The following is a 7,949-nucleotide window of genomic DNA, read 5'->3' on the forward strand; positions in this document are numbered from 1 at the left end:
TATTTTTTTCAAAATCATGAACATGATTGTACTTCCTGACATGTTTTTCCAGATTGTGATTTTTCATAATTTGCGAACAGTTTCGTAAGATCACCAATATTTTTTGAAATAGCAAAAATTTTATTATTTCCTGAAGTTTTTTTTTGAATTCACTCATATTTTATAATTTCTATGAAAAATTATAACTGAAAACTTTTTATAATTTAGAATTGTCAAATAAATTTAAAGAAGAAAAAACTAAAACAGAAATGAGAAAAGAAAAGAAAAGACAAAATGAAAAAAGAACAGGAGCGTCACAGCGGGTAGGCCCGGCCCATGAAGGCGTAAGGTGTGGAGGAGGTGCCTAGGAAAAAAGGAGGCAACAAAAACGATACTACCAGGATTCGAACCCTGGTGTGCTGTGTAGAAGCAACAGCCTCTAGCCACAACCATGGTAGTGCATCTGTGTCATTAATAGGGCATCGCCCGTATAAAACCACTGAGCACGGCGGCGCTTTGAAAATAAAAACCAAATCGTTTTCTTAACTTACGGGTGGCATAGCGGGTAATTTATTGGAGTAGACCTCACCTAATAAATTTTCTACCATGCAAAAAAAGGATTTTTTATTTACTTTTTAAAATTGTGGTTTTTTCTGACGGGGTGCAGATGAGCTTGGGCACCGAAACGCTGCACTCGAAAGAACCTATCTATCTTAATTATACTAAGAAAGCAGAGCTCCAACTTCTATGTCCATGTCTGACTGCTAGTGAACACGAGACATCAAATTTATGACAAAAAAGAAATAGACCAAAGATTTTTAATGATGTCGGTAGTCAATCCCCCTAGGGGGTGTGCGTTGCAACGGGAGACACAAAAAATACATGCTAGCCAAATAAGTATGACTTAATATCTAGACATATGAGTGTTCTTTATTTTAACACGGTGGCTCACCATGTTGCCACATATCTTTCTTCCCACTCTCGTTGATGATGGACACAATGTCCACGTGATCGTAATGCATTCGACGTGGTATCCTAGGCAATGAGCTTGTCACTGCATGAAACACTTGCCATCGTCTCGCGCAAGGGAATATTTAAATCTTTAAAAACAAATCTCATCGACCACGAACTATTCTCAATGCCTAGACATATAAAGACTTTCCAAAAACTAATCAAATCCTAGACATAAAATACTTCTGAACCGGCGAATAGTTTTTTGAATCGACAAACATCTTTTTGAAATTAGGACATCTTTATAAAATCACGAACATTTGTTTTGTTTACAGAAACATTTATTGAAATGCATGAATAGTTTTTTAATTCATGAATATTTTTTGACTTAGTTAACATTGTTTGAATTGATGACTTTTTTAAATTGGGGGTTGGATTTTGAATTTCGCAAAATACATATAATTTTTTGAATATTTTCTAAAAAAATTCATTGACATTTTTTTCCAAATTAACGAATATGTTTTGAATACACAATATTTTTTTCAAAATCATGAACATGATTGTACTTCCTGACATGTTTTTCCAGATTGTGATTTTTCATAATTTGCGAACAGTTTCGTAAGATCACCAATATTTTTTGAAATAGCAAAAATTTTATTATTTCCTGAAGTTTTTTTTTGAATTCACTCATATTTTATAATTTCTATGAAAAATTATAACTGAAAGCTTTTTATAATTTAGAATTGTCAAATAAATTTAAAGAAGAAAAAACTAAAACAGAAATGAGAAAAGAAAAGAAAAGACAAAATGAAAAAAGAACAGGAGCGTCACAGCGGGTAGGCCCGGCCCATGAAGGCGTAAGGTGTGGAGGACGTGCCTAGGAAAAAAGGAGGCAACAAAAACGATACTACCAGGATTCGAACCCTGGTGTGCTGTGTAGAAGCAACAGCCTCTAGCCACAACGATGGTAGTGCATCTGTGTCATTAATAGGGCATCGCCCGTATAAAACCACTGAGCACGACGGCGCTTTGAAAATAAAAACCGAATCGTTTTCTTAACTTACGGGTGGCATAGCGGGTAATTTATTGGAGTAGAGCTCACCTAATAAATTTTCTACCATGCAAAAAAAGGATTTTTTATTTACTTTTTAAAATTGTGGTTTTTTCTGACGGGGTGCAGATGAGCTTGGGCACCGAAACGCTGCACTCGAAAGAACCTATCTATCTTAATTATACTAAGAAAGCAGAGCTCCAACTTCTATGTCCATGTCTGACTGCTAGTGAACACGAGACATCAAATTTTTGACAAAAAAGAAATAGACCAAAGATTTTTAATGATGTCGGTAGTCAACCCCCCTAGGGGGTGTGCGTTGCAACGGGAGACACAAAAAATACATGCTAGCCATATAAGTATGACTTAATATCTAGACATATGAGTGTTCTTTATTTTAACACGGTGGATCACCATGTTGCCACATATCTTTCTTCCCACTCTTGTTGATGATGGACACAATGTCCACGTGATCGTAATGCATTCGACGTGGTATCCTAGGCAATGAGCTTGTCGCTGCATGAAACACTTGCCATCGTCTCGCGCAAGGGAATATTTAAATCTTTAAAAACAAATCTCATCGACCACGAACTATTCTCAATGCCTAGACATATAAAGACTTTCCAAAAACTAATCAAATCCTAGACATAAAATACTTCTGAACCGGCGAATAGTTTTTTGAATCGACAAACATCTTTTTGAAATTAGGACATCTTTATAAAATCACGAACATTTGTTTTGTTTACAGAAACATTTATTGAAATGCATGAATAGTTTTTTAATTCATGAATATTTTTTGACTTAGTTAACATTTTTTGAATTGATGACTTTTTTAAATTGGGGGTTGGATTTTGAATTTCGCAAAAGACATATAATTTTTTGAATATTTTCTAAAAAAATTCATTGACATTTTTTTCCAAATTAACGAATATGTTTTGAATACACAATATTTTTTTCAAAATCATGAACATGATTGTACTTCCTGACATGTTTTTCCAGATTGTGATTTTTCATAATTTGCGAACAGTTTCGTAAGATCACCAATATTTTTTGAAATAGCAAAAATTTTATTATTTCCTGAAGTTTTTTTTTTGAATTCACTCATATTTTATAATTTCTATGAAAAATTATAACTGAAAACTTTTTATAAGTTAGAATTGTCAAATAAATTTAAAGAAGAAAAAACTAAAACAGAAATGAGAAAAAAAAAGAAAAGACAAAATGAAAAAAGAACAGGAGCGTCACAGCGGGTAGGCCCGGCCCATGAAGGCGTAAGGTGTGGAGGACGTGCCTAGGAAAAAAGGAGGCAACAAAAACGATACTACCAGGATTTGAACCCTGGTGTGCTGTGTAGAAGCAACAGCCTCTAGCCACAACGATGGTAGTGCATCTGTGTCATTAATAGGGCATCGCCCGTATAAAACCACTGAGCACGGCGGCGCTTTGAAAATAAAAACCGAATCGTTTTCTTAACTTACGGGTGGCATAGCGGGTAATTTATTGGAGTAGACCTCACCTAATAAATTTTCTACCATGCAAAAAAAGGATTTTTTATTTACTTTTTAAAATTGTGGTTTTTTCTGACGGGGTGCAGATGAGCTTGGGCACCGAAACGCTGCACTCGAAAGAACCTATCTATCTTAATTATACTAAGAAAGCAGAGCTCCAACTTCTATGTCCATGTCTGACTGCTAGTGAACACGAGACATCAAATTTATGACAAAAAAGAAATAGACCAAAGATTTTTAATGATGTCGGTAGTCAATCCCCCTAGGGGGTGTGCGTTGCAACGGGAGACACAAAAAATACATGCTAGCCAAATAAGTATGACTTAATATCTAGACATATGAGTGTTCTTTATTTTAACACGGTGGCTCACCATGTTGCCACATATCTTTCTTCCCACTCTCGTTGATGATGGACACAATGTCCACGTGATCGTAATGCATTCGACGTGGTATCCTAGGCAATGAGCTTGTCGCTGCATGAAACACTTGCCATCGTCTCGCGCAAGGGAATATTTAAATCTTTAAAAACAAATCTCATCGACCACGAACTATTCTCAATGCCTAGACATATAAAGACTTTCCAAAAACTAATCAAATCCTAGACATAAAATACTTCTGAACCGGCGAATAGTTTTTTGAATCGACAAACATCTTTTTGAAATTAGGACATCTTTATAAAATCACGAACATTTGTTTTGTTTACAGAAACATTTATTGAAATGCATGAATAGTTTTTTAATTCATGAATATTTTTTGACTTAGTTAACATTTTTTGAATTGATGACTTTTTTAAATTGGGGGTTGGATTTTGAATTTCGCAAAAGACATATAATTTTTTGAATATTTTCTAAAAAAATTCATTGACATTTTTTTCCAAATTAACGAATATGTTTTGAATACACAATATTTTTTTCAAAATCATGAACATGATTGTACTTCCTGACATGTTTTTCCAGATTGTGATTTTTCATAATTTGCGAACAGTTTCGTAAGATCACCAATATTTTTTCAAATAGCAAAAATTTTATTATTTCCTGAAGTTTTTTTTTGAATTCACTCATATTTTATAATTTCTATGAAAAATTATAACTGAAAACTTTTTATAATTTAGAATTGTCAAATAAATTTAAAGAAGAAAAAACTAAAACAAAAATGAGAAAAGAAAAGAAAAGACAAAATGAAAAAAGAACAGGAGCGTCACAGCGGGTAGGCCCGGCCCATGAAGGCGTAAGGTGTGGAGGAGGTGCCTAGGAAAAAAGGAGGCAACAAAAACGATACTACCAGGATTCGAACCCTGGTGTGCTGTGTAGAAGCAACAGCCTCTAGCCACAACCATGGTAGTGCATCTGTGTCATTAATAGGGCATCGCCCGTATAAAACCACTGAGCACGGCGGCGCTTTGAAAATAAAAACCGAATCATTTTCTTAACTTATGGGTGGCATAGCGGGTAATTTATTGGAGTAGACCTCACCTAATAAATTTTCTACCATGCAAAAAAAGGATTTTTTATTTACTTTTTAAAATTGTGGTTTTTTCTGACGGGGTGCAGATGAGCTTGGGCACCGAAACGCTGCACTCGAAAGAACCTATCTATCTTAATTATACTAAGAAAGCAGAGCTCCAACTTCTATGTCCATGTCTGACTGCTAGTGAACACGAGACATCAAATTTATGACAAAAAAGAAATAGACCAAAGATTTTTAATGATGTCGGTAGTCAATCCCCCTAGGGGGTGTGCGTTGCAACGGGAGACACAAAAAATACATGCTAGCCAAATAAGTATGACTTAATATCTAGACATATGAGTGTTCTTTATTTTAACACGGTGGCTCACCATGTTGCCACATATCTTTCTTCCCACTCTTGTTGATGATGGACACAATGTCCACGTGATCGTAATGCATTCGACGTGGTATCCTAGGCAATGAGCTTGTCGCTGCACAAAACACTTGCCATCGTCTCGCGCAAGGGAATATTTAAATCTTTAAAAACAAATCTCATCGACCACGAACTATTCTCAATGCCTAGACATATAAAGACTTTCCAAAAACTAATCAAATCCTAGACATAAAATACTTCTGAACCGGCGAACAGTTTTTTGAATCGACAAACATCTTTTTGAAATTAGGACATCTTTATAAAATCACGAACATTTGTTTTGTTTACAGAAACATTTATTGAAATGCATGAATAGTTTTTTAATTCATGAATATTTTTTGACTTAGTTAACATTTTTTGAATTGATGACTTTTTTAAATTGGGGGTTGGATTTTGAATTTCGCAAAAGACATATAATTTTTTGAATATTTTCTAAAAAAATTCATTGACATTTTTTTCCAAATTAACGAATATGTTTTGAATACACAATATTTTTTTCAAAATCATGAACATGATTGTACTTCCTGACGTGTTTTTCCAGATTGTGATTTTTCATAATTTGCGAACAGTTTCGTAAGATCACCAATATTTTTTGAAACAACAAAATTTTTATTATTTCCTGAAGTTTTTTTTTTGAATTCACTCATATTTTATAATTTCTCTTAAAAATTATAACTGAAAACTTTTTATAATTTAGATTTGTCAAATAAATTTAAAGAAGAAAAAACTAAAACAGAAATGAGAAAAGAAAAGAAAAGACAAAATGAAAAAAGAACAGGAGCGTCACAACGGGTAGGCCCGGCCCATGAAGGCGTAAGGTGTGGAGGAGGTGCCTAGGAAAAAAGGAGGCAACAAAAACGATACTACTAGGATTCGAACCCTGGTGTGCTGTGTAGAAGCAACAGCCTCTAGCCACAACGATGGTAGTGCATCTGTGTCATTAATAGGGCATCGCCCGTATAAAACCACTGAGCACGGCGGCGCTTTGAAAATAAAAACCGAATCGTTTTCTTAACTTACGGGTGGCATAACGGGTATTTTATTGGAGTAGACCTCACCTAATAAATTTTCTACCATGCAAAAAAAGGATTTTTTATTTACTTTTTAAAATTGTGGTTTTTTCTGACGGGGTGCAGATGAGCTTGGGCACCGAAACGCTGCACTCGAAAGAACCTATCTATCTTAATTATACTAAGAAAGCAGAGCTCCAACTTCTATGTCCATGTCTGACTGCTAGTGAACACGAGACATCAAATTTATGACAAAAAAGAAATAGACCAAAGATTTTTAATGATGTCGGTAGTCAATCCCCCTAGGGGGTGTGCGTTGCAACGGGAGACACAAAAAATACATGCTAGCCAAATAAGTATGACTTAATATCTAGACATATGAGTGTTCTTTATTTTAACACGGTGGCTCACCATGTTGCCACATATCTTTCTTCCCACTCTCGTTGATGATGGACACAATGTCCACGTGATCGTAATGCATTCGACGTGGTATCCTAGGCAATGAGCTTGTCGCTGCACAAAACACTTGCCATCGTCTCGCGCAAGGGAATATTTAAATCTTTAAAAACAAATCTCATCGACCACCAACTATTCTCAATGCCTAGACATATAAAGACTTTCCAAAAACTAATCAAATCCTAGACATAAAATACTTCTGAACCGGCGAACAGTTTTTTGAATCGACAAACATCCTTTTGAAATTAGGACATCTTTATAAAATCACGAACATTTGTTTTGTTTACAGAAACATTTATTGAAATGCATGAATAGTTTTTTAATTCATGAATATTTTTTGACTTAGTTAACATTTTTTGAATTGATGACTTTTTTAAATTGGGGGTTGGATTTTGAATTTCGCAAAAGACATATAATTTTTTGAATATTTTCTAAAAAAATTCATTGACATTTTTTTCCAAATTAACGAATATGTTTTGAATACACAATATTTTTTTCAAAATCATGAACATGATTGTACTTCCTGACATGTTTTTCCAGATTGTGATTTTTCATAATTTGCGAACAGTTTCGTAAGATCACCAATATTTTTTGAAACAACAAAAATTTTATTATTTCCTGAAGTTTTTTTTTGAATTCACTCATATTTTATAATTTCTCTTAAAAATTATAACTGAAAACTTTTTATAATTTAGAATTGTCAAATAAATTTAAAGAAGAAAAAACTAAAACAGAAATGAGAAAAGAAAAGAAAAGACAAAATGAAAAAAGAACAGGAGCGTCACAGCGGGTAGGCCCGGCCCATGAAGGCGTAAGGTGTGGAGGAGGTGCCTAGGAAAAAAGGAGGCAACAAAAACGATACTACCAGGATTCAAACCCTGGTGTGCTGTGTAGAAGCAACAGCCTCTAGCCACAACGATGGTAGTGCATCTGTGTCATTAATAGGGCATCGCCCGTATAAAACCACTGAGCACGGCGGCGCTATGAAAATAAAAACCGTATCGTTTTCTTAACTTACGGGTGGCATAGCGGGTAATTTATAGCTAATTCGGGGGCAATTATTTGGACAGACGACAGAAACACTATTTGCTTTATTATTATATATAATATATATA

This window comes from Triticum aestivum, chromosome 5B (genome assembly GCF_018294505.1).
Source record: "Triticum aestivum cultivar Chinese Spring chromosome 5B, IWGSC CS RefSeq v2.1, whole genome shotgun sequence".
In the NCBI taxonomy this organism is placed as follows: Eukaryota; Viridiplantae; Streptophyta; class Magnoliopsida; order Poales; family Poaceae; genus Triticum; species Triticum aestivum.